Source organism: Saccopteryx bilineata, chromosome 12, assembly GCF_036850765.1.
Source record: "Saccopteryx bilineata isolate mSacBil1 chromosome 12, mSacBil1_pri_phased_curated, whole genome shotgun sequence".
In the NCBI taxonomy this organism is placed as follows: Eukaryota; Metazoa; Chordata; class Mammalia; order Chiroptera; family Emballonuridae; genus Saccopteryx; species Saccopteryx bilineata.
Genome location: NC_089501.1, coordinates 37908229 through 37934645, shown reverse-complemented (window position 1 = coordinate 37934645; position 26417 = coordinate 37908229). Strand labels below are relative to the sequence as shown.

General features: G+C 40.9%; 1 protein-coding gene across 8 annotated transcripts in view; it reads left to right on the top strand.

Annotated features, from left to right (window-relative positions):
* The first annotated feature begins 1192 nt into the window (after positions 1-1192).
* The window catches only part of HIVEP2 (HIVEP zinc finger 2), a 191939-nt gene continuing 166714 nt past the window's right edge, over positions 1193-26417 (top strand). Inside the window, exon 1 of one of the 8 annotated variants that reach the window (XM_066248562.1) lies at positions 1193-1317. The gene's annotated coding sequence lies outside the window, so the exon portion shown is untranslated. Of the gene's footprint in view, positions 1318-1671; positions 1787-2068; positions 2178-2323; positions 2484-26417 lie in introns of those variants that run through there. The other 7 variants (XM_066248561.1, XM_066248559.1, XM_066248557.1 and 4 more) reach the window with 7 other exon arrangements.

Sequence of the window (26417 nt, the reverse complement as noted above, 5' to 3'; positions counted from 1 at the left end):
CCGGTTCTCCTCGCGCTGGGTGTGATTTCACTCGCTTCCCTTCGGAGGAGAGAGGAGCGCGCAGGCTGGAGGCGGTGGCTCGCCCTGGGTCCCCGCACGGCCCACCGGGAAGCCTGCAACTGCTCCCTGCGCCGCTGCCCAAACCGATCTGAACACCCCCGAGAGGGCGAGCGGCGGTCCCCGCGCTGGGTGCGCCCAGGGCGCCCTGGTGAGTGACCCCAGGGAAGGCAAGTGGGGCATTTCGAGCGCATGAAAAGTTCGTGCTTCCGCAGGGGCACAGAAGGTGCTAATCAAACACTTTGCAAAAAGCTCCAAAAACGCAGCCAGGAGCTACATACAGTCTGATTTTGTTTATCTTGAATGAGAACATAACCGTGAGTAGAGGCAGGGGCGAGGGAGAGGCAAAGGATGAGAGGTACACGGATAAAATGATAATGACAATACTAATATTATATAGTTCCTTATGTTATCAAGACAGGGAAGGATTATCAGGGAAAGGGGGAAATGGGGGGTGGGGGAAGGAGGAGGTTTCCACAGCCCTAAAGGAAATTCTCAGGCTCCTAGAGACGCTCAAGTGTTTTTGCATGGCAAGCAGAGACCCGCTCTCCCGGGAGTTCCCGGATCCGAGCGAGCGGGAGCGCGGCCGCGATCTTCCCGCCGGGAGCGGCCGCGGTGGGACCCGGCGCTGTCCTCCCGGCCGCCTCCCTCCCCCGTCGCCCCGCGCACAGCACATCCCTCTCTCGCTCGCTGGTTCCAGACTGGTTTTTCTGGTTCAGCCTCCCTCCCTGGGACGCGCTGGGGGATCCGATGACGTCGCTGGCTGAGTCTCTCCCTCTTCCTCCCTCCCTCCCTCCGCCTCTCCCCCCGCCCGCCCTCGCCGCGCACTCCTCCTAGTAACTTCTGTTCGGGGAGGCGCTGCCAGGAATAACCCGGTGCGTCCACAGACCGGGAGAGGAGGCGGCGGCTGCGGTTCCCACAAGCAGACTGCTGCGGCCCGGGCCTCGCGGCTCCCTCCCGAGCCCGGCGGCCCCGGCCCTGGGCCCATCTCCGTACAGTGTCAGAAAAATAAATAAAGGAAAGAGGAGCCTGGGCAGGCGGTCGGGATCTCTTCCCTCCCTCCGCGCCCGCCCTCCCTCTGTCCTTAAGGAAATGCTACCAGACACCCCCCACCAGACACGCTCAGCCTTGGCGAGGAGCGGCCGCCGCGGCAGCGAGAACAAGGGCACCAGGGGGGTTTCCTCCCCCTCCTCTTCTCCCTCCTCTTCCTCCTTCTCTTCGTCCTCCTCCTCCTCCTCCTACTCAGCGGTGACTTTCCAGGTGAGCGGCCGCCGCTGCTGCTGCTGCTGCTGCTGCGAGGATCCCCCTCGCCCGCTCGGGCTCGGGCCGCTGCGTCGCGCCCTCCTCCCATCCCTGTCACCCGGCGGCGGCCGAGAGCTGACAGCCGCCCGAGGGGCTCGCGGCCCGGAGGCCGGCGGCCGGCGGGAGGCGGGCTGGAGGTGAGGGGGTGGAGAGCCGGCGAGCGGGGCGCCGCGGAGCGCTTCTGTCCGCGCTGGAGGAGGGTCTCCACCAAAACATCTTCGCTGACTGTGGCACAAGTCTTGGCCAAGTTGTGTCTTGGACATTGAGGCTCCCACGACCCCCCGAGCAACTTGAAGGGTATCCTGGCACGTTGACAATATTCCTACACGTCTCGACTTTGGGGTGCTGGGTGCAGCCTGGGGGCGCGTGGAGGGCGGACTGAGCATTTGGGAGAACAGAGCGGCAGAAATGTAGGTTCCTCGGCTCGGTAAGTGGCCTCGGCGCTGTGTTTTTTCTGCCTCCCGTAGCGTTGTGAAGCTTGTTTCACTTTATACCGAAATAGCCTGCGCCGGACTCCATCGCCCCTCCCGGCGCGCGCCCCCGGCTGCTTCCCTGTTTCCCGAGGGTGAGGGTCGGAGGGGGCGGGGATGGGGGAGACCTCGGGAGGGGGGTCCGGCGCGTTGGGAAATGCGGGGAATACCCTGGCCGCGGATCTATGCAGATGAGGGGAGGCTGCTTTGCGTAATGTCCTGGGGGGAGGGGGCCGCGCGCGAGCGCTGGAGGCAGGAATGTGCCTGGTTACTAATGAGGGACGTGCACCGGCGCGCACCGCCCGGCTCCCGCTGCGGCTGCCGCGGCCGACGGCCGCCCGTCGTCAGGTAGCGGGGGAGGGGGCCGCGGCCGCGCTGCGCGGGCAGGGGGCTGGCGGGCGGCGCGAGGGCCGGGCCGCCGGCCTGCGGCCGACGGAGCGCAGCAAAGGCGCTGGCTGTTGGCATTGCAGTGACTCCTTTCTCCTGCCGATCAAGGAAGGAAGGAAGGAAGGAAGGAAGGAGAGAAGGAAGGAAGCGAGGAAGGAGGGGACTGTCTCGATGGAAGGTTCAGGCGGAGGCGCCCTCGCCTTGCGGGTGCACTGGCCGCAGCGCGACTCCCGGCGGAGCGGGCTGGCCGGGGGCGCGTGGAAATCGGTGGGGGCGGTTTGCATGCGTGTTGATCTGTGCTCCTGCCCGGGGACCGGGAAGGGACATGTGTGTTTGGGCTGTGCACTGTGGGGATCTGGGTCTGCGCCTTTATGTCTGTTCCCTGAAGTGGGTGGAACGTTGGCCCGTTCCGGGAATGTTCCATGACGTGGTGCAGCCACAGGAAGGGGGTTAACGAGGGGCTCTCTGCCGCGGCGGCTCTGCCGGCTGCTATCAAAGCAGATGTGCTGCTGCTGCTGCTGCTGCTCCTCCTCTCTCACCTCCTTTCACCCCTCCCCCCCCCACCCCCCGCCTTTCCATTCTGTGTGTCTGGTACTGGAAGGGGTGAGACAGGAAAACATTGCTTGGGGGTGGGCGGGTGGGTGGATGGGAAGGGGTGAAGTGTGTGTGTGGTGTCTATCGTATTTGGTGGGGGAGACTCCAGATCAGCTCTGCCACCCCAGCTGTTATCACAGATCGGTGCGCTTTATACGCATGTGCCTCCCGCGTTCGGTCCCTCTTACATAACACATCCAGTGCAGCAGAGGACACGAGAAAATGCGACCCTAACTCTCCAAGCCCACATTGGATGAGGAGATAGAAGGTCAGGAAGTGTCCCTTGGTGTTGTCCTTTGGGGACGTGGATCCCAGTGGGGAAAAGCAGGAGGGAAAAGAGGGTTTTCTTCAAGTGGCTTCTCTCCTCTCTGACTTGAAAGCATCTAACTAGAAAGGACTGCAGGAACTAGTCCTCTCTAATGAGAAAGCTTTTACATGCTACGCGCCGAGGGCAACTGAGTACTTTAACCAAGGGAGTGCAGAGAAAAGATAGGGTCCGTAATCACGATACTTGGAGGAAATGGGCAATGCTATGTGCGGGGTAGGGGGCAGTAGGGATAGCTTTGGGGACCAGAGGAATCCTGATAATAGATTTCACTGGAGGCCCTAGGACACCTGTAATGGTTTAGAATTCTCACAGGAAGCAGTGTGCAACTGACATTGCGAAAGCCTTATTCTCTGCACAGTTACTTAGGCCCAAAATGAACATAAAAGGGCTTCTTTCCGGTACTTTCATTTACAGTGGAAAATCTGAACTGATTTTTTTTCCTTCCTTTTTCGCCATTTTAAAAATAACTCAGTTTACCTCCAAATAAATACTGATATTCTCCCCTCTCTCCAAAGGCCAGACCTTGGTAATTCACGAGAGAACTGTTTTGTTTTTTCTAAAATACTCCAAGCTCTATTGAAGACTATTGATTTTTCTCTTCAGTAGTTTTCTTTTGTAGGGCATAATCAAGCCCAGAAATTACTTGAAATATTAATAAGATCCATTTAAATTATATTTGTAATGATCTGTCCTCCTAGCAAAGGCCATTTAACGTTATTAGATACATTTCCTTCAGTCATATAGTAGTATTGGGTGTTGTTTGTCTTTGAGCAAAGCAAATTAATTTAAATATTTGCACATATATCCTATTACACATATATTATATATTACTTATATATTAAAATTTACAAATATCTTGTGCTTTTTCACCTTATAAGAATGCCAAAGCAGCATTTTAACCAGGTAGATTGTGTAATGAGTGGATTGGTTTTGATTTTTAGGATATAGGCCATATAGTTTATCAAGACAGAAATAACCTCCTCATAAGTAAAATGGATGTATTATTTTTATTGTTAAGATGAAATTCCTGTGGGACACTAGGAGTCATGATGAGAACTCTGCATTTTAATTTTGAGATGAAAAGGATTTATTTGGCAACATCCACTTAATAATGGTAGTGTACTTCAAGTGTCATAATCCCTTTTGACCACTAGGTTTGAAATATTCTGTATATTTCTTATGTACAGAAAAATATTATTACAATAGTGAATCTTTTGTAAATTGTCTGTGTTTCCTGCTTTGAACATAGGTGAGGTATAAAACAAAATTTGCTTATTGGCATATATATTTCTGTTATGGGATTTTATTTTCTGTAGTTGGCTTTATTAGAGATTGTTTATATTCATATAAGGATATTTGTGATTAACTTGATTTGGGGACAATTTTAGGAATGTAAGTATATTAATGATATTACACATTTAAAATTTAACTGATTGTTAACTGGTTCAATCCTTGTGGAAACCTTTGGAAAAATACCATTAAAGTAGACAAAACATTTCTGTATTTCTATTACATGGAACGTGAAAGGGATTTAATATATGTATATTATCACATGATGAAATCATGCCGTTTAACTACATTGAAAGATTAGCCAGCTGAATCTTTTGATTGATCAGGTTCCCTTTACCTGAGATGTGTTTACAAATGTTCTTGTTACTATGAAAACAAAACAGAGGCAACATGTATGCAGGCGTTCCTTGTGGAATAATGGTACATGTGTCTGCTTGAGGCTTTGGCACTTTGTCATGATTCAGAAAACCAGGTGGAATCTTTTATGCTTCTTCAATTTAAAAATCAACAAATCTTTATTTAAGAAGTTATCAATTTGTTATTACTTTTTAAAGCAGGGCTTATGTTAACAGCAGCACTAACAAGTAAGAGATTGTCTATTTGTGCTGGTTTTATATTTTTGAGTTATCAGTTATTAGCTGAAGTTAACCAGAAAGCTTCGGCTTATGAAAGTAATGTTAAAGACCTATTGAAAATGTTATGTGGTATGAGTAAAAGTGCAATCCATTAAGATGTGGAAAAATTTAATACCTGGTATGGTAACTATTATAATAAGGGAAGAATGGCTAATTTCCAAAGGATGGATGGCTATGGATTGAACAGGCTACTAATCACTTAAGTCTGTTAAATAAATACTGTTTTCACATTATGACTGATAATCAGCATCATCATAACTCTCTGTAGGTCTATGCGGTGGTTCTGTAGGTGGAGAAATGGTTCATAGTTTAAATGGTATGCTTCTAGTTAATGGATTTACGTGTGAAATCTTTGTGAATCCACATTTTGGCTAAAACCGGTATGTAAGTGTTGCAACCTTTTAAGTGCTATTTAAAAAGGAGTAGGGGGAGGTTGCCCAGTCAACTCATTGGACTTCAGGTTTCAAAGGAACTTCACCCCATCTAGCATGTCTGGGTTTGCTGTAACCATGTAGACTGAGTCTTTATTACTCTTGAGTAAAACTTTAGTGTATGTTCCAGTGAGACTCCTCCAAGTTTGAAACTGGGGATGAACACACAATATTCAGAGAAAATGGGAAAACTTCATGAAAATAAGATTGTGTGTATTTGAAGGAAATTGTATAAGTGATATAATTTTCTGTTTGTTCCTGATACTTGATCACAATCAAAAGCATTGCTTACTATGTTCTATTTATGACAGTGATAACCAGAAGGAGGTAATACATCAGTGTTTATAGCTATGAGATGGCTCTAAGTAATTTGGAAATATGTTTCAGCACTTCGTCTACTATTGTGACCCATGCCCAAGTCTTTATGTACAAGAGGATATGATAGCTTACTTGGTCAGTCAGTCTTTGGCTTCTCTGAGGTGGACCACGGATACAAACATAAAGATAGACATAGGTCCATCCTGTCTTCAAGACTGCATTTGGAATAGAATCAGAACTGCTTGATAATTTGTGTAAGAAAGCATTTGATTATTAACTGTGACATGTGGTCTATTCTACAAGTGTTTGTAACTTTAGATTTCCTATCAGCTTAAAATTTTAAGTTTAACTGTTTAGGCATATTTGAAGAAAGTGCTTTGGAGAGAAGAGATGAAGATGTTTGTGCGCCTACAGATGAATCTGAGTAGAAAGCAGGTGGGGTTTGGCCTACTACTTCTGAGTCACCAGATGATTGGTGTAAGGTCAGGAAGTACTCAGGGCCAGCCAGCATTTTTGCCTTGTAACTCACATATAATCTTAGACCATTTTTTGGAGTACTATGACAGGTGCCTCAGTCATCATCAATCAGTAAAATTTTTCATCTATTCATTTCACAAGTATTTATTTACTATGGATCAGGCTTTTTGCTCAACACCAAGGTTATAATGATGATCCAGACCAGAGAAGGAACTTTGAAGCTAGTGGGGTTGACAGATATTAATAATATGTTGGATTGATTGTAATAGCACAATTGTTATAAGAACCATGGGAGAAATATAAGAGAGCATTTTACAAGGACTATATCATCCCTGTCTTGGGGTTCCAAAGAGTGGATGTTTGAGATGAGACTGAAGGATAAGTAAGAGGCAAGTAGAAACACGTAGGTGCAAAGAGGGGTATTATACCAGGAGGGAACAATGCAAATGCCCTCAGGTTAACGGATGTACAGTGTTTTGAGGAGTTGATAGCTACCAGTGAGGCTGGCGCACAGATAAAAAGAAAGGTAATGCAAGGTGAGGCCAGACCATGTGGGCAGGTTGACCACATGAATTGTTATCTAACTGGCATAAATGGGGGTACTGTCCTTTGCAAATTAGGATGTATGATGGCCCTATTATTGACCATGTTAGAGACTAATTATTGGAGGGGGAACTGGGAAGGGCAGGGCCTAGAATTTTTAAGAGGCTGATGTAAAACACGTGTCTCATCACATTACTTCTACATCAATGGTCCCTGGCCCACTGGAAATCTGTTATGATTCAATGTACTGACTTCATTTGGAGTGGTTAAGTTGTGGGTTAGCTGTTATTACTTGCAGATACATTTTTAAGAATAAATACTTTAAGTTTTACAAAATACTTTCTTGGAGCTCCAGTTAATTGGCCAGCATGATTGATTTAATTAATGAATAATTACCAATTGCAAAGTCCTTACAAGGTGGCTGTGTGAAGTAACCTATTAATCTTTGGAACCCTATGTGAGCTGGATCTATATGTTTCTAAACAATTAGTAAAACATTCAATTTCTCCAGATAATTTCTGCACAGGATTGCATCTAAACCTTTGGAAAGGTTTAGATGTTATTTTTTACTCTTTGTGTGATTAGGGGCGTAACAAAGGAATATGAAGAAGAAGAATAGAAAAAGAAGCTAATGAAAACAACATTTCTTTATGCAATTTTGGACTCATGTTCCATTTGGTCAGCTGTATCATTTCATTAATTTCCTCCCTGTTTTAAAATTTATGTGAGGGATAAAATTCTTTTTAAGGTGGCAAAAGGAGTGAGCTTATGTAGGAGATCCAGCCTTGGGCTCTGGAGTCAAACTAGGGTCAGAATGAATAACTGAGAGATAAAAGGATGATGGTCTCTGACTTCAAGAACTTGGGAAGCTAGAGAAGACAGACAGCTTATTATGAGTAGACTCCCTTAAAACATGTAAGTGAAAGAAGAGTGAGAATGGAGGCATGTTTTCTTCCAACCAGAAAGATTAAAGGGTCTTTGTGGGATTTTTGCTTGGGGGAGTCTTGAAGGTTGAGTAGAATTTCAACAAATTCTAAGACGGAAGGGCGGGGCATAGTTATAGTCCTAGGGGAGAAAGAGAGTACGTGAACCTGCAAATGTACATCAGGGTTCCAGATCGTGTGAGAAATCCGGACTTCAAGTTTTGAGCAGAGGAGTAATGCTGTTATGTGTATGTTTAGAAAGGTTCTAAGCATACACGGGTTGGGTTAATTTGCTGTAATACCTAGAAGAGAAGTGATAAAGGTTGACACTACTTTATAACACTTTGATCTTCTATCCTGTGAACAGACATCTTAAAAATAATAAATAACAACAGTGATAAAAATGTTTTGCTAAATATGGTCAAGTTAGTATGACCGATTGTCAATTTGAACTACATTTTAAGTATAGTACTGAATTACTATTTTAACCTACTATAAAACTTCTTAATATTCATAAACATTATAGTAAGTTGACCTTCAAATATCAGCTTATAAAAATGGTTATACTTAAAATTATAAGCTATTTGTATTTTTAGATGTAAATATTTTAAGGAGCACGTACCTGATTTATTTCATGGTTCATTAGAATACCACTTTTTAACTGATGCCCAATTCTACCTCAGTCATGACAATACTGGACAGATAGTGCAGTGCAATGTATTGAAAGGCAATACCTTTTTTTTTTTTTTTTGACAATGACTTACTTGACGGTTTCATTTTCTTTGAAAAAGAAAGCAGGATATCAGCGTAGCTCTTACTATTTGCATCGTGGCAGATTCACTTGATTTCAGAAGCCCAACAGAGAAGTGGCACTTCTGAAACTAGGCAGTAGGCACATGTAGATAGACACAGCCACACCGGTGTTTGCTTAGTGATCTGTAGGCACGCATAGGTAGATAAGCATGCACGCACGCACACACACACTCATCTTACAAAATCGTATGTGTTCCGTGAGAAAGAAAATTCTGATACTTGAAATATAGCCTCAGTTCTCATCCTGATAGTGCAGAAGGTATTTCTTTTAAAATGGAAAATTAGGTCTAATTCCATATAAAGAAGATTATAGGGAAGGTAACTTAAATTGTAAGTAGCTTTGTTCACTAAAATGCTGGATTCATTTGCAACTGTGTTTTATTTCTTTTGGAAGCCAGACAACTTATTTAATAGTGTACATATGAAACACTAATTTGGCTTGTTAATTGGATGCAATTAAACTGAGGTTATTTTATACTGCTTAATTGTCTGAAAATTACATGCATCGCAATGTCTGTGTAATGTGAGGCAAGAACTGGAGGTAGAGTTGGAATGGGGTAGACAGACAAAAGGTCTACTTGGGTCTTTGCATTGAACTTTCTGTAAAAACTTGGAAACGAGTCATTTAAACACTCTGGACTTCATTTGGAAATGGAAGGGATTGGAACAGATGGCCTCTAGAGCCTCTTCCAACTCATATTCTATCAGTTTATAACTTCTACTTTGTAGTCCTCGAGAATGCAGTGTCATTATATTCTGTAATTATGGTATTACAAGGATGAGCTAAACACTTAAAAAACATCAACACAGTGCCAATTTAGCAAATCCGTTAGAGGGAAGGGAATTGAGGCTCAAGGAGCACTTACCCTGTGCCAGGCTTCATACCAGGCACTCTCAGTAACAACCGCAAGAATATTAGTATTATTAATTTTCATGTTTACACTTAAGGGAATTGAGATTCAGAAAGGTTAAATGGTTTTTGTTTTTTTCTGGGGACACTCTTGATAGTTAATAATGAAACAGGATTTGAACTCAGGGCTATTTGGCTCAAAACCATTTGGTCTTTTCCACCATTCTATGCAGCATAAGCAATTGTTAAACATCAAGATTGCTTCAAAACTTACGTTGTCAAAGATTTTTGTCACTTTGCACCATATTTTCCCCTATGGGTTGATGCACATCTGCCGGTGAAATATACAGGTAACCTAGGGGCTAAGAGCTTAGATCTGAGTCGGATAGAACAGAGTGAATTCTAACTCCATCAGCAGTTGGGGGGATTTAGGAAAGTCACTTAACTTCTGGAGATTACAAAATGAGAATGATAGTATCTATTTAAGGGTTCTTGTGGAATTTTTATGAGATTGTCTATATGCATCTCAGTGAGCATGTAGTAGTAAATGTGTAGTTGTGGTTATTATTAAGAAGGGATTAGACCAAAAGAAAAATAAAGGAATTCAAATTGTTGTACACATTTCCAAATAATCCTTTAATCTCTTGATTGAAATGATTCATGGGCCCTGGCCGGTTGGCTCAGCGGTAGAGCGTCGGCCTGGCGGTAGAGCGTCGGCCTGGCGTGTGGGGGGACTCGGGTTCGATTCCCGGCCAGGGCACATAGGAGAACCGCCTATTTGCTTCTCCACCCCCCTCCCCTCCTTCCTCTCTGTCTCTCTCTTTCCCTCCCGCAGCCAAGGCTCCATTGGAGCAAAGATGGCCCGGGTGCTGGGGATGGCTCCTTGGCCTCTGCCCCAGGCGCTAGAGTGGCTCTGGTCGCGGCAGAGCAACCCCCACCCAGGGGCAGAGCATCGCCCCCTGGTGGGCAGAGCTTCGCCCCTGGTGGGCGTGCCGAGTTGCCGAGTGGATCCCGGTCGGGTGCATGCGGGAGTCTGTCTGACTGTCTCTCCCCGTTTCCAGCTTCAGAAAAATCCAAAAAAAAAAAAAAAAAAAAAAAAAAAAAAGAAATGATTTATGGAATGATGTCAGATTGCACATATTTCAACAGTTAACAAATAGAAGTTTGGGACATTTCTTGTTAAGCTCAGCTACCATAGGGCTATGGTAGTGAAGTCAACTAAATTCTCTGGTTCTCTGTGGATCATCCTTCTGAAGTTTTGTTCTAAATAATAGCCTTTGGGGTCTGAATTACCCAACTTTTTTTTTTTTTTAATTAATTTTTTTTATTTATTCATTTTAGAGAGGAGAGGGAGAGACAGAGAGAGAGAGAGAGAGGAGAGACAGAGAGAGAGAAGGGGGGAGGAGCTGGAAGCATCAACTCCCATATGTGCCTTGACCAGGCAAGCCCAGGGTTTCGAGCCGGCGACCTCAGCATTTCCAGGTCGACGCTTTATCCACTGCACCACCACAGGTCAGGCCAGAATTACCCAACTTTAACTACGTCAGTTGTAAGAGCAGGAGAACCAGTGTTTCCTTGTGGGGTCTTGGGTTTGCTTGGGAGACGCCTGGGGTGTTCATGGGACTGCTGACTTTCAAACAAACTTTTATTAACTAAGCAAAGATTTATTGAGTACCTGCTTTGGAAAAGGTGTTATTCTAGATGCTGGAGATTTGTTAGTGAACAAAATAGTAAAACAAACACAAAGCCTCTGTCCTCATGGCATTTACATCCTATGGGACTAATGTTGAAACATTTAGGCCGATGCAGTCCTTGTACTACTTTCCAGTGTTTTTAGGAATCTACTTTTCTACTGGGCTTCTCAAGCCAAATAGCAGTTAAAGAAGCGCTTCAAGACTTGCTGAAGCACTAATGAAAATTTTCCGTTTATTGTATATCTATTTAGCTATAGCTCTGTCTTTTGTAGTAAGGTAGTTTTGAAGAGGTACTGTTTTTACATAACTCAATATTATAAAACTAGGTATTTTTTTTAAAAAGAAAATCCTCTGTAGTTCAGGATTACAGCTTTTCATGATCTGTAGCATTAGGTCCTGGTTATTGTGTTATAAGGGAGAAAGGAAAATGGTTTACAAATGATGCATTCTATTGTAAAATGTGTTTATAAAATTGTTAAAGTAAAGGGATTGCCAAAATTTATACTGGAATGTATATATTTTTAATATTATTTAAGTGATTTTTGTTTTACTGATACTCTTCAGAATAAAATTTCTAATGGATTTTGAGATGATTGATACCTTTACAAATATGTGGCCGACTCAGTACATGGTATAATGTAGGCATGCAATAGATATTTGATGACTGTTTAAAGCCATAATTCTTAAGAAGCTTTTAGTCTAAATGGTAAGAAAAATTTGACCCACTATTAGATGGGAGGGGTGGTCATCAGAACCAAACGAGTCCTGCCTGGTCTGCACTCCTGTAGCCACAGTCCATCAACCTGCTCGTTCTTCCGTGTTTCTTCAGCTTTGTAAACAGTTGTTCACGAAACAGCTGCTGCGCCTGTCCCCCCAGCAATCACGAACACTTTACAGTCAGAGTCAAGGCCCCTCTGGGCTCTGCACTCCCCGTTAGGTTTTCCAGCACGTGGACAGCTGGGGCCATCTTGAGGTCATTGTTTCCTCCAGTTGGATAAGGAAGTTGATAGTTGGATTGGGACTCTCTCATTTGGGACGGTCTTCTTTGGCCATGTCTTGCTCGGGGGCGCTCTGAGAGGGAAAGCTGTGTGAAGGCCATGGCGGTGAGTTTGAAGAAGAGTTGTTTCTCTGGGGGCCTGCTTGGATGAATTCTGCAGGAGGAGGGAGCGTCTTCCTTTCTTCCATTACCTGTCCTTGCTGCGGAGGCAAAGAAAAGTGAAGGAGCGTAGGCGTGGGGGTGACTTTTCTCCTCTCGTTTGTAGCTAGTGAGGAAATCTGTCCTTGCAACTCAGCAGTTCCCTGTGGGACCAATGCTGATGGCTAGCCCTACACTTTATGGACAGGTCGTGGGAAGTTCAGCTTCTGATTACCGATGGAACAATTATCAAACTTTGTTTTTCTTATCCTGGTGCTGATACATAGAATAACCTCTATTTCTCTCAGCAAAGGAAAAATACAGGGTTATGACCATTCGATGTCTTTACTTGTCATTCAATTTGTGTGCCATCTGTCAAAGTTTATGTTGGGAGAAAGACAGACTTTTGGGAGGAAATGAGGATTTCATATATCTTTTCTGTCCTTGTTGTGAGGATGTGCTCATTAAGGCCCACCTCAGGCCTGCAGGGGACACGAGAGTAGCTGACAACAAGCCTTGACTCCAGGAGTTTATTGCTCGCCTCGTTATTGATTTTCAAAAACGATTCTGGCGAAGTGGCTGTACCTCTGTTGTATTGCATTGTTTCTTTATCTGTAAAAATGAAGCATTGTTTATAGCACTACCCTACCTCCTGGGAACAGAGCGGGGTAACACACAAGAGAATTGGAGTGGCTATTTTTAGGGTGTGAAGCAACACTAAGGTTTGAGAATAATTCAGTTGTTGGAAAAAAAATCTGATTCACAGCAATACATTTGTGACAAGGGCTAGTAGAGTGTTCTTGAGATAATTGACTGCTACTGATGCAACTCAATACAGGCGTATGTAATTGTTTTCAGAAAGATGGTGGTCAGCAGCTCCACAGCTTGTCGTAATATCCTCTGGTGTATTTACATTTTGTGTAGGTCACTAATGTACATGAGTAACAAAATTTCAAGATAGTTATACCCATATTCAAGCAAAAGAAAAGGAATCCAAAAACATTTGTTTTTGAATTTGTCATCTGTTTACTTGTTCAATGACCTCAGTAATATTCGTGAAGAACATGGTGCCCAGATTTAATCAAATGTAGCTTTTAAAAAGGGCCAAGTGACAGAATATTCAATGACCTTTTAAAATAAATCACCTGACAGTCTAGAATATAGAAAATAATTGGATGCTTAGTGTGGAGATTAGATTTTCTATGGACAGACTCCAAATTTGTTCAGTCATCAGTTGATTGTTGGCCATGTTTGGTAGGAGCTTGCTAATGTTAAGCCTAATGATGTCTGAAAATAGGATGGATAATACTAGCTTATCTGGAAAATTTAACATTTTAGCTAATGATCCCAAGAATTTATATATTGAGAAAAATGTCCTGATAATTAGTCCTTCTTTTTCGGTATTCTTATAGGTCGTATAGGATGGGAGCAGTGAGGATCAAACATAAGACATTTAAAAATTAATAACAAATTTGCCCTGGCTTTGATGCCTGCTATGATTATATTAACCCTTCCGAGAGCTGTAAAAGCAAATAGTGCCTAACAATATACCTAACATTTATGATCTCTTTTAAACCAATTGGTTTTGGTTTAAATTTCATAAGAAATTTTTATAATACACAGTTGTGTAAATCAAACTACTGTTCTGATGTCTGATGTGTAAGTAATTCCAAACATGAAGTAGGGAGAAGGGAAGGGCGTAAAAATAGGGTCCTGAGGGTCTTTTGGAATATGCAAATGGCCTGCTTCCTTATTCACTGTAATCTTTCCAAGTGCTTTTTTCCAGATGGGTCAGGTCTTGGTTTTGAGCATTGCTGCATCTTCGAAATCAGTTTAGAATTTGGGAGAAGTTTTACTTCCTGTCACTCTGATACATTTTGTAGTCCTGCAGTGGTGAATTATTTAGGGCACCTCTTAAAACGGTCTAATTTAAATTATGCTGATTAATTTGCTTAGGTCTAGAATCTGATGTATTGATTTGTCAAATAGTGACAGGACACTTTCAATGTGATGTCTTTCATAAAATTGCAGATTTAAATAAAACCCCTGGAGGCAGCATATAATCCCCAGCTGAGCGAGGAGAAATTGCTCAGGACAAATCACCAAGGACTTGCAGTGTTTAGTCTCTATTAAAATACCTCTTTCTTTCTTAGAAAGGTCTGTTCCACTCGGTGATGTGGACGTGAACATGGGCACTTCAATTCATCAGCAGTTGAGACCGCTGCAGCTATCTGCAACAAGTTTGCTCATTGACTTGCATGACCATCCTACAGTTTTTTAAAGATAGCAATTGTGTTCACCTTAAGTATTCTTTCCTTCAGGCTAATATTCCTGGTTTATTCAAGAAGACCTCTTATTGTGTAGTTTTCATTTTTATTTTATTAATTTATTTAGAGATTAGGCTATTCATGTTTGAAATTTACTCCAGGCTCTGTTTGTTATGAATGCTAAAAAAATAAATTGCTTATCTCCAGTTACACTTTAGAATATAGCCTTTTGCCAACTGATTTAGAAACGATTTATGGAAAAGGCCTGACATACTTGCTAAGGCTTTTACAGCTGGAAGAGAGTTGGAATGTATAATAATGTAGTACAAATCTATTTTAACAAATGCAATTGTTGCGGTACTGGCATGTGTGTAAGGTATATGGGAATAAAAAATACAGTAGAGAGAGAAATAATCTACTATACTGAGGGAAAAAAACTATGTAAAGGGTGCTATAATTAAAAGATGCAACTTAAATACCACAAGAGAGACATATATGAAGTATTAAAGTGTAAAATCGCTCCTGGCCAATGAAACCCCAACAGGTTTCATGGGAGAAGGTGATGCTTAAGATAGGCCTCACCATTGACAGGCACCAATGTGGGAAGTGTCAAGAATGTTTACAGAGGAGCATCTGATTTTGAGGGCAGCAGAAAATGTATATCAAGTGAGTATCAGTTAAAAAAAAAAGAATGCTTGGGATATATTGTCTAAGGACTTGTAGTCCAGCTTAAAGAGTTTGTACCTTAAACAGTAAGTAATGGCAAACACAGGTACTGTAATACGTTGAAAATTGGGTGTCTGATTTTGGCAGTTCCATATCTTTACAAACATATTACATGAAGTAAAATGGATAAAAGATATGTAAACTTGCCTGTGCAGAAATTCTATTTCATTTCTAAAGAGTATGAAGTATGCATATTTTGCATATAAGACATATTGGCTTTAAATTAGATAGTATTATTACTTTCTTTGCCCCAGAAGCCCGGCAATGTCAGAGACATTGACTAATCATAGAGGTAAAGTAAGTATATTGTTCTCTTCACATCTGTGGCAGTTATGAGTACCTTTTCTACTTGCTACTCTTTGGCCATATAAATGACATGTCATACTGACCAAAGTTAGCTCAAATGGTTGCCATTATAGTGTAAAATAAATTAATCTTTTCTCCAATTTATTTTTTCTGTTACTTAAAAATGGAGATGTAGAATGTTGAGATAGTTTTTTGCTGGTGTGTTACTTGTAGGAATATCACCTATATAGTACTTGATAGTATACATGAGTTTTTATTGCAAAATTAATAATTTTGAGAAATATTCTTATTTGAGATCGATTATCTTTAGTATCTATGAGAAAGCTCTCTTCTTTTCATTTACCTACATGGATTGTTTATTAATCCACATAATGAATAGTAAAGATGGTGAATATCTAGATAGACAAATATTTCATAGAACAAGTGGACTTATAGGGGAAGCAATACATTAGACAATAAATAAACATTAATTATTATATGTTACCAAAACAAAAGTTATCAATTCCTCAGTGGGTAGTTTGATTTTGAAACTTTTTTTTTTTAACTACTGTGGAAAGTAACTTATTTTAGATTTAGTCACTCTTTTAGCCTCTGGAGAAGTACACAGAACTTTGTGATGGACTAGGAGAGAATAAAAAATTACTCTATTGTAATAAAATAACTTATACTGTTCATTAATCTTTCATTACACTTTAATGCATGTGGGAACACTGATGTTTCAATAACACAGTTGATTATAGGCCATCTGAGCATTTAGTCTTCTTTAGACTTTATTGAGGGTCTATTCTGGAATATTAAATATAGATGGATGCTGAAAAAGAAAGTGTATTCTGAAACACTTGAGTACTGCATACATTGATTTCCATTTGAAGATCGTATTGGCTTTTACCTAGATCCTGAAAGGTATGAGGTGATGATGGCTCTTCTTCTTATTGTCTAGAAGAGGGAATGAACAGTGTGTGAACCATCTGGAGGGCTGGGGACTGTCTTAGTGAGAGGTGCTGTGTATAGTAGTAATTTGTGCTGAGATCCATTTAATGAAGAGAAGGTTGTCATTAATGGGGCAGTTTGTAAAAAATAAAATTATGGGTCTTGAAAATATTGAAGTAGGAAAAGGGTCTTACTGGGACCAAAGACTGTGAAGCCTGTAGGTAGGTAAGTTTTCCACGAAAGTTTTCTTCATTCACGTGTGTGTGTGTTTGTGTATAACACATTTCTATCTTCATCCCTGGACATTTCTGTTTGCTCAGTGAGTTATAATCTTCATTCGACTATGCTGCATTTATTTAATTTGGATCGGGGCTCTGATTTGGGACAGAACTGACTCTAGAGGAACCCTGCAATCCTACAGTGAGTGAATGGAATGGAATGTGGACCTAAGAGAGAAGAGTACCCTGGTGGTTTTGTCATTGCATTTCTTGGGTGTCAGTTTTCTGGAAAAACAACAAATGACTGGTGAGGGCTCATTTGAAAAGAAAAATATTTAATAGTAGATATTATGAGAGAAGGATGAGAACTTAGTTTGTCCTGCTGAATATTTTTAGAGATGTCTTGTGAAACCAGTCAACCTGTCACAGTCAAGTTCTATCAAAAACTCTTCAGAATCTAAAAACACATGGAGGCTCTTGTGGTCGAGTACTGGGATCTCAGCAACATGGAGACCCCAATAATTTCTGCAGCAATCCATTATTGCTCTCATGTTATAACAACAGAGCTAAATGAAACCAGTTCAGAATGAAATAATGAGTTTTAAATGAACTAATTTGGCAAACATCAAGTTTCAATCTTATCCATTGAGTGAAATGAATATATTTTACTGGATTGGAATTGTATATTCTCAAAATGTACTTGGAAGCATAGAATTGGAGCATTAAAAATTTTTTTCATGAGAAAGGAAAATAAAGAGAAAGAATAAAATACGTTATCGTGCAAAACATTCTTTTATCCTCACAGTTTGTTTTCTTTCATGATATAAAAGAGATGCATTTGAAAATAGCATCAGAAACCTGAAGACTTCATAATTTATCCTTATAGTTTATCATTCCAATTATGTACTTATTCACAAATTGATTTAGTTTATTGCTATCATACTGGTCTATATTTCAGCCTATACTAAATTTATGGTAATACTGATTTCTTTAGTTTGAAGTTTCAATTATAAAATAGAATAATGTTTAGTCATTTCTCTTTTGTCCTTTCCAAGTGCCACCACTAGCAATTTAAGTATAAATCAGAGAGCATGACCTTTGAATACAATCTTCAGTGAGCTTAGACAGTATTTTGGCAGTCACTTGCAAAGATTTAATGGATCAATTGATGATTAATATGAGGGGGAAAACAGACACTGAAAAAAGTTGGTGTGAGATCACCCGGGAGATAGACAACTTCTGCGGGGTTTCCCAGGATTGTACACATAGGCATTGCTTTTACAAAAAAACCAAAACGATCCTTTGATAATAGTTTAGGAAGTGTATGAAACTTGTTTTAAAAAATCTTTTTCTGTGTTCAAGCTAGGTAGATAAAAGCAGTTGGATATGACTATTTTGTAGGCCCTTCTCAGCACTCAGAGGCAGAGGTACTGGCTACCAAGCCAGCCTAGAGCATCCTAGGAAGTACAGAGGGCGTGGTTGGAGTTTGGAGTTTGGAGTATGGAAAGGGGAAGTGTTTGTCATTCCTTTTCAACAAGATTTAAAGGAGCCCTTCTGAGATCTGTACATCTATGTTAGTCCTGTGTTCTATGAGCCCATTTCTTGATAAAATGGGGATAGAAATACTGTATATGTAAAACAACTGTTAAAAATAATAAACTATGCAGGTTTAAGATATTATTATGTGATAAAATACTCTTGTTTTTTACAGATGTTTAGAAAATAAGACGACAGAAAAAGTACTAGGGGCTTTGGATCACTTAAAGTGGCAGCCAAGTGTACCTTTTAATATTGCTTTTAGGTAGTAAATGACTGGATAGGACAGCTAACATATATAAAATTGCAATGTCCTTTATGTACATTTAAAATATAATTTTTTCTGTAAAATGTTTTAAAAATATAACTTCTTTATCAAGGAGGGGTAGACCCAGTTGACAAACTTCATGCAAGCAGCAGAATGACAATTTCTTTCTTAGGTTTTAAGATTCATTTGCTTGTGAATCTGTAGGTTCCAATGCATTGCTTATTGTAAATATCACACTTTTAACACCCTAAACATATATTTTAAAAATAGACTTTATTTTTTTTAGCCATTTTAGGTTCACAGAAATATTGAGTAGAACAGAGATTTTCCATATGCCTCCCTCAACCTCCTCCAATATAAAAATCTTGTACCAAAATGATACATTTGTTATAGCTGATGAAACTACATTGACACATCATTACTACCCAAAGCCCATAGTTTACATTTTGTGAAATCAAATATTTTAATTCCTTGTACTGATGTGAAACATTATTTAGTTCAAATGTTAGAGATGTTGACACAATATAACATCTGTAACATTGACTCACCATGAGAAAAACAATCTATAATTTGTTTTGTAATAGACAATGTCATTTACACATTATGTCTTTCAGTTTTTAATTTAAAAATGGTTATACAATACCTTATGGTTTTATTGTTAACCCTTATGAACCTTAAACCACTGCCTCCCTAGAATTCCATATGGTTACAATCTGGTTTATGGTTTGAAACTAAATGGAAGGCTGGGAATTTAGGATAAAGGAAACTTTAAAACTCACCATTATTTTTATGTGAATGGGTAATTCCCATTTTAAAACATTCTGGCCAAAAGTTCTGTGTGCTATTAAAATACGTAAGTACAAGATTGAAAGATTCTTAAGAGACTCTGATTTTTTTATACCAGACATTTGAGATATAAATTAAGGACTTAATAAATAAAAGGATTTTATGTGTTGCGTAATGGATGTGTTAATAATGAAAACACGTAGAATATGCTGTAGAAACGTCCACGGGGTGTGTGTTCTTGCCTTCTTTGACCTCACTGGAGCTATGCTGAACAGAAACGTTCTTTTTCCTTTTCATCTGACAGTTAAGAAGAACTCACAATGAGAGATAGAAATCAAGAAGACGTAATTGCAACAACACTGCAAAGATTTTTCACTTTTGAATATTTCAAAAATAATCCTGGTGCGGGGAAAATCATCTACGTTAAAAATTAAGCTAGGCAACTTGCGCAAGGAGAGTGCTTCCTCCAAACACCTGGACACGCACGTCTTCGCCTTCCCCCTGGGAAAGAAACGGGAGCGGGAGGCCAGCCCCCAGCCGTGGCCGGGCCGGTTTATTCTGGGAGCAGCGGCTCCCCGTCGCGGCCGCGCGCGGCTGCCCTGGGTGGCGCGGGTGGCAGGGGTGGCGCGGCGCCCGGCGGTGCGGGCACCGGGCGCGGGAGGCGTTCCAGGAGCCGGAGCCCCGATGGCCTTGACCTCGCCCGCCGCGCTCCGCCCGCCCTGGAAGGGGCTGACCTTTGGCCCCGGCCCGCTGACACCCGAGGGAGTGTGAATGCCATGACGTCTCCGCTCCTTGCAGCTGCACAACAGGAAATGCTCTGGGCCTGCCCCCTTCCTGCCCGAAGAAAGTGGGGCTCGGCTCTCCCGGCGGCCGCCGCAGCGCCGGCAGAGACCTAGTTTCGGGGCGGCCCTCGCGGCTGCTCGCTCCCGGCGGCGGGGCCACCGAGGACGAGGCGCGCACTTTGCAATGGCTCGCTTTCCCCAGCTCGCCGGGGAAGCCACGGTGCTGCACAGATGGGCCTGTCGGGTATCCCGGGCCTGGGGGCGACCACCCACTTGCACAGGAGAGAGAACAGGGGGTCAGGGGGGCCACAGGCACCGGCGGGCTCTGGAAATGGGGCGAAGACTGCTGAATAATGCTGAGTGCAGAGGCCCCAGTAGACCTCCTGACACCTTGCTAGAACGCACAGTCTCTCTCTTCACAAAGCCCCGACAGGAAACCTCTTGTTTAACCCTCCAACTGTCACTTTTTACTTTATTGTGGAAACAAAGATGTGCATGTTTAGTGCAAAGCGCAAGCTTTGTGCCGTTTTACACGGAGACAGAAACATTACAGGAAAATTATCTCAGGATTTATGATTTTTTATCGTTACGAGTTAGCTGGTGAATCTAGATTTTAAAAATGCTAATGTCAGTTTGCGAACAGTACTGTGGCCCTGGGTGTACTAACCTCAAGTTATTGATGGATTTTTACTGTTTTTTTTTCCCCCACAGTTTAAAAAAAATTTTTTTTTTGGCTATGGAAAGGCTTAAGAAACTGAAGCCAAGTATGGAAATCTAGCCTTTTAAATAAAAATGTGTTTTAATTTGCTTTTGTGATCTTTCAAGTTACATGTTAGAACTGATGTTTATTACTAATAATCTGTAATTTAGTAACGTGGGTCTGGTGAGTTTTATATACTTTCGAGCAGTAGTGTCAGCTAGGCAGTCCTCACTGTGATAAGGTCTCTGGTTGACTCATGAATAGGCTCTGTAATGGTAGATTGTTCTTTTGGACACACAGCCAAAATGCCAAAGTTCACTGGGAGGTCTGCTAAGGTTTCTTATATCAAAGGCTTGACGGAGAAAGGATTTCATAGGTGAAAATATTATTTCGCCTTTCACTGTAAACCTACAAATTTTTCTAAATTGACATCCACTGTTTACATGTTGAAGTTCAACTGAGTTATCAAGCTAATCACTAACCTGTGCTTTTATAATTGTTGCCTAAATATTTCCCTTTGAAAGAAGTCCCCCTAGGATTGCTACATGTGTATATAGGAGAATGGACTTTCCCTTTCAGCTGATTTAGGCAACAAGGAAGTTGAAGATTATTTGAGTATAGTTAGAAGAAGAGCTATAGATTTAAACATTGTATCTTTTTTTAGATCGCTTTTTCCTTTGACAGAATGTAACACAAAGATTCTCTCTTTTTACCATCTGAGCCTCACTCAGGTTGTTATGGTAGCACTTTTACTTGGTTAAGAAGTGCACAGAAATATTTGTACAGATATTCTCAATGGCCCACTAAAGGAAATAAAGTTAGAAGTTCAGAACAGAGAGGAAGTTGTAGCTCCTTGATACTATGCCAAAAAGAGCAGGCTCCATTATAGTACAGCCTCAGCAGTTCAGTGGATTCAAGGGGCAAAGAGAAAGTGTTTTGTTTTGTAAAACTGGAGAGCAGTATGCTAATGCAGGATTGGTGTTTTATATGATTCTCTTTTTCCTTTTCTCCTCCTACAGTAAAATTATGCAAAATGTATAGCTGACATAACAAGGGAAACTCTTAAAGTGGATATTAGTTTCATCCTTTGTAGCCTCCTTACAGTTGGGTGGGTCCCCTGCTCTATGTTTGTTTGCTCTATAATGAGATTTAACCATGTTAAAACCCAGCTTGGCCATTTATAGCATTCGTATTAGGAAAGCATTTATTTAGCAGTATTAATATAAGGATCAATTACTCCAGATCTGTATTAACAGTAATCCTCAGTTTTTATGCAACATCTCGCTGGAGGTGTTAAGCAGGTTCTTTAGACACATTAATTAAATCTCATAACAACCTGGAGATTAGCATGCTGTTTTATGAAAACCACTGTGTGGGGAGTTATTATGGACTATACATAGAATTTTGTGCTTTTGTAGTGACCAAAACTGCAGTTTTGATTAGAGTGAGTAGAAACATATCTTTTACTTCTTAACTAAGAAGTTGGTGCTTCTTGGAGGCAAGTCCTAGAATAAATGCTCTTCTCTGTTATATATTAGCAACATATATTTGAAATATTTTAAAAAGTATTTTAAAAAGAATTGGTTGTTGACTGCATTTTTCAATGAATTGCACAAGCCAGGGCAGAATTTACTTTGTCCTCACTGAATTCTCAGGGCTCAGAACAGTGTTCCACTAGGAACAGATGCTCAGGGCAATGGTACTGAATGAAGAAATTAAGAAGTTGCTACCCCTATCTCTTATATTTCAGATATTTCTTGTGACTGGGCTATAATTTCAGAATTCTCTTTGTGCTCAATGGTTTGAATTCAGAAAATATGAGGCATTATTTGATTTTTTCCCAATGAAACGTAAGAATATAGTAGCTGCACAGCAGGCATTTATTTAAAAAATATCAAAAGAAGCATGATATTTAGCAATATGGCCATCTTAGATGCTTTGTTTACTATTATACTAATTTACAACCCTCCTTTCTTTCATTCTTTTTTTTTAAAAAAAGCTTTTTGAGCCTGACCAGGTGGTGGTGCAGTGGATAGAGCATCAAACTGGGATGGGGAAGACCCAGGTTCAAGACCCCGAGGTCTCCAACTTGAGTGCAGGTTCATCTGGTTGGAGCAAAAGCTCACTGGCTTGAGCCCAAGGTCGCTGGCTCAAGCAAGGGGTTACTCAGTCTGCTGAAGGCCCCCAGTCAAGGCATACATGAGAAAGCAATCAATGAACAGCTAAGGTGTTGCAACACGCTATGAAAAACTAATGATTGATGCTTCTCATCTCTCTGTCCCTGTCTATCCCTCTCCCTGACTCTCTGTCTCTGTAAAAACAAACAAACAAACAAACAAAAAAGCTTATTGACCTATTGATTTACAAAAGAACATTTAGGGAGGTTTAAGAACAATGCAATTGAATTTGAGTCATCTTTTTTTACTAGCACTTAACCCTAAGCATTTTGAGATCCAAAGATCCTTTGAGTTCTTGATCATACTTTATATTTGATATATTGATTGTCCATCTTTGATACTGTGGTTACGCCTTCCTGGATATTGGGATTGTAATTTAAAAGGCCACTGCTGTGCTTCCAGTGCCTAGGATGGTGTTCCACAGAATCTAGGGGTTCGACAGGTCCAGCTTCGTGGGTGGGAGTGCATGTGTCCTGTGAAGTCCCACAAAGCCCTAAGCTCACATGTGTCCTGAATTTTGTTTAATGCTCTGCTGTCTTGAAATTCTTAATTGTTGGTTGGACAAGGAGGTTTTATATTTTTGGTTTTGCACTAAGCTCTGCAAATTTTGTGGCAGATTTTGTTGCTCAATAAATATTTGTGGCTCAGTGACTTAAACTATAGGATTTAGAAACTTAGATTTTACTTCTGCAAATATTGGTTTGATCATAGGCCTTAGCTTCCTTGTCTCTCTGAGGTGTAACAAAAGGAAATAGAGATTGTTTGGGTTCAATCCAAGAAAGTACAGTGGTACCTCGAGATACAAATTTAATTCGTTCTGTAACTGAGCTCATAAGTCAGTCAACTCATATATCAAACTGCCGATACTGGACCCGTGCGCCAATGCACCAGCTAATGGCAGCTTCCCGAATTACGACTCGTATCTCGGATTTTTGCTCGGATCTCGAACAAAAATACGGTCCGAGTTGCAGCTCATATTTTAAAAAATTCGTATGTTGGTTTGTTCATATCTCAAGGTACCACTGTATTTACTTTTATACATATTGTTAACTATTAAATATTTCTCACAATTATCAGTGATGTAATTATTTACTAATCATTGATATATTAATAACCTCATTGTGTTAGATATAGGGCATAATTTATATTAAAACATGTTTCTTTTTCTTTTTTTCTGGAGATTACTAGTGAGTCCATAAAATAATAGGAGAGGGTATATGGTAGGTGAAGGAACTTGCTGTGGTCAGCCGGTTCCTTCTTTGCCTCCAGAGGCAAGTCAGTCTTTCAAAAAAAAAAAATCTATATTTAAGACTCTCCAGAGATATAAGTTCTATAATTCTTGTTGAGAGCCAGTTCTGTTGCTTAATTGGATTTATGGCTGGAAAAGAGTCAGTATAAGGCTTGGCCAGGGTGGGGGTTTTGGAGCGGGGCTGCCTCGGAGTGGATGTTGCCTCTGCCACTTAGTCGTTGTGTAATTTGGGAACAGGTGACATCATTTCTCTTAGCCTCAGTTTTCCTCAATGATACAACAGGGATAATCCCTGAAATGACCTCAAAATGAAATGAACTACTGTGTGTAAAGAACTTAGTCTAGCCTGACCTGTGGTGGCGCAGTGGATAAAGCGTCGACCTGGAAATGCTGAGGTCACCGGTTCGAAACCCTGGGCTTGCCTGGTCAAGCACATATGGGAGTTGATGCTTCCAGCTCCTCCCCCCCTTCTCTTTCTCTTTCTTTCTCTCTCTCTCTCTCTCTCTCTCTCTCTCTCTCTCTCCTCTCTCTCTCCTCTCTCTCTCTCTGTCTCTCCCTCTCCTCTCTAAAATGAATAATAATAAAAAAAGAACTTAGTCTATAGTAGCATTCAATAAATGCTAAGTAAGGATATCATTGTAAAACATCTATTTACGTATTTATTTGAATTCCCACCCCAGCTCCTTTTTAGTCAGGACTGCACCCCCTGCTGCCCTATAGAAAGTCATTATGCATTTGCTGGATAAATGGGTGCTTGAATTAGTGAAAAGGGGTGGTTTAATAATTACTTCATCCAGATTAGTAAATCTGATTTAAAATTTTCTCCCTCTTGGTGGTAGTTTTTTTTTTTTTTTTCCTAAGGGAAGTTTATTGTTTTATTATTTCAAACAATAAACTAGCATCTACATTTTTGAAGTTTTAAGATGTATTTGGGGATTTATTTGTATCTTGGTGGTTAGGGGATAGCTGAATGAGCTCACCTTCTGGTGTGGGGCCTGGGGGTCACAGTTGTTGGGGGTGGTAATCCAGACATGCTCTCTGGATGGCACAAGAGTAGACCACTGCTGAGACATCACTGGTCAAGCGATGAGCCTGTGGACCAAGGCCAGCACTGAGGTCCCGGGCCTTTGGAACCCAGCACTTAGGACAGGGGTAGTCAACCTTTTTATACCTACTGCCCACTTTTGTATCTCTGTTAGTAGTAAAATTTTCTAACCACCCACCGGTTCCACAGTAATGGTGATTTATAAAGTAGGGAAGTAACTTTACTTTATAATATTTATAAAGCAGAGTTACAGCAAGTTAAAGCATATAATAATAATTATTTGCCAAGTACTTTTATGTCAAATTTTCGCTGTTTGGCAGAATGAATCTTTATAAAACAACTTACTATAGTTAAATCTATCTTTTTATTTATACTTTGGTTGCTCCACTACCGCCCACCATGAAAGCTGGAACGCCCACTAGTGGGCGGTAGGGACCAGGTTGACTATTACTTACTTAGGAGATATCAAGATAACTAAGTGGCAAATAACTAGCAGAATATGACAAAAGAGACATTATTCTTAGGTGACTTTCCTTTTAGCTGTAACTCTTTGACCTCATGTAGCAGTTATACAAAATGGGGCTATAATTCTTATCTTTGGAGAGGAAATGAATATGGAAGGAACTTTTGCTGAGCATGTAGAATGATTGAACTACTTTGTCTTTACAATGAACAGGATTACTTTATGTGTTGAAACGAACTATCCTACCATAGAAATAGTTTTAGAAACTTTATTTATGTCTAAGAATATAAAATGTACTTAAAAAGCTCTTCTTTTTACCTACAATAAAGAATACACGGTATGTTTTTAATTCTTGTAGTTACATCGGGTGAGTAGGTAATTCTTGAGACATTTCTGCTTTTGTTGAAGACCAAGATTCTTTAATATTCAATATTAGTGACTAATGTGGAGTTGGCATATATTTATTTACAGTTTATGAATAGTCACACTAATGTGGAAGGAACAGAGTGAAAGCCATGTCAAGGTATCATTTTATCTTTTAACTAAATATAATAAAAACCGCCACTTAATTATTCTTGCATAGATAATGCATACTGCATTTTAGTTCTTAGAGCTTAATAGGTAAAAGGCAGATAAGAATATATTTATAAATTTGGGTCTTTGGGTAGAATAATGATAAACTTATCTATACTATAAGCTGAGTTATGACATGTATTT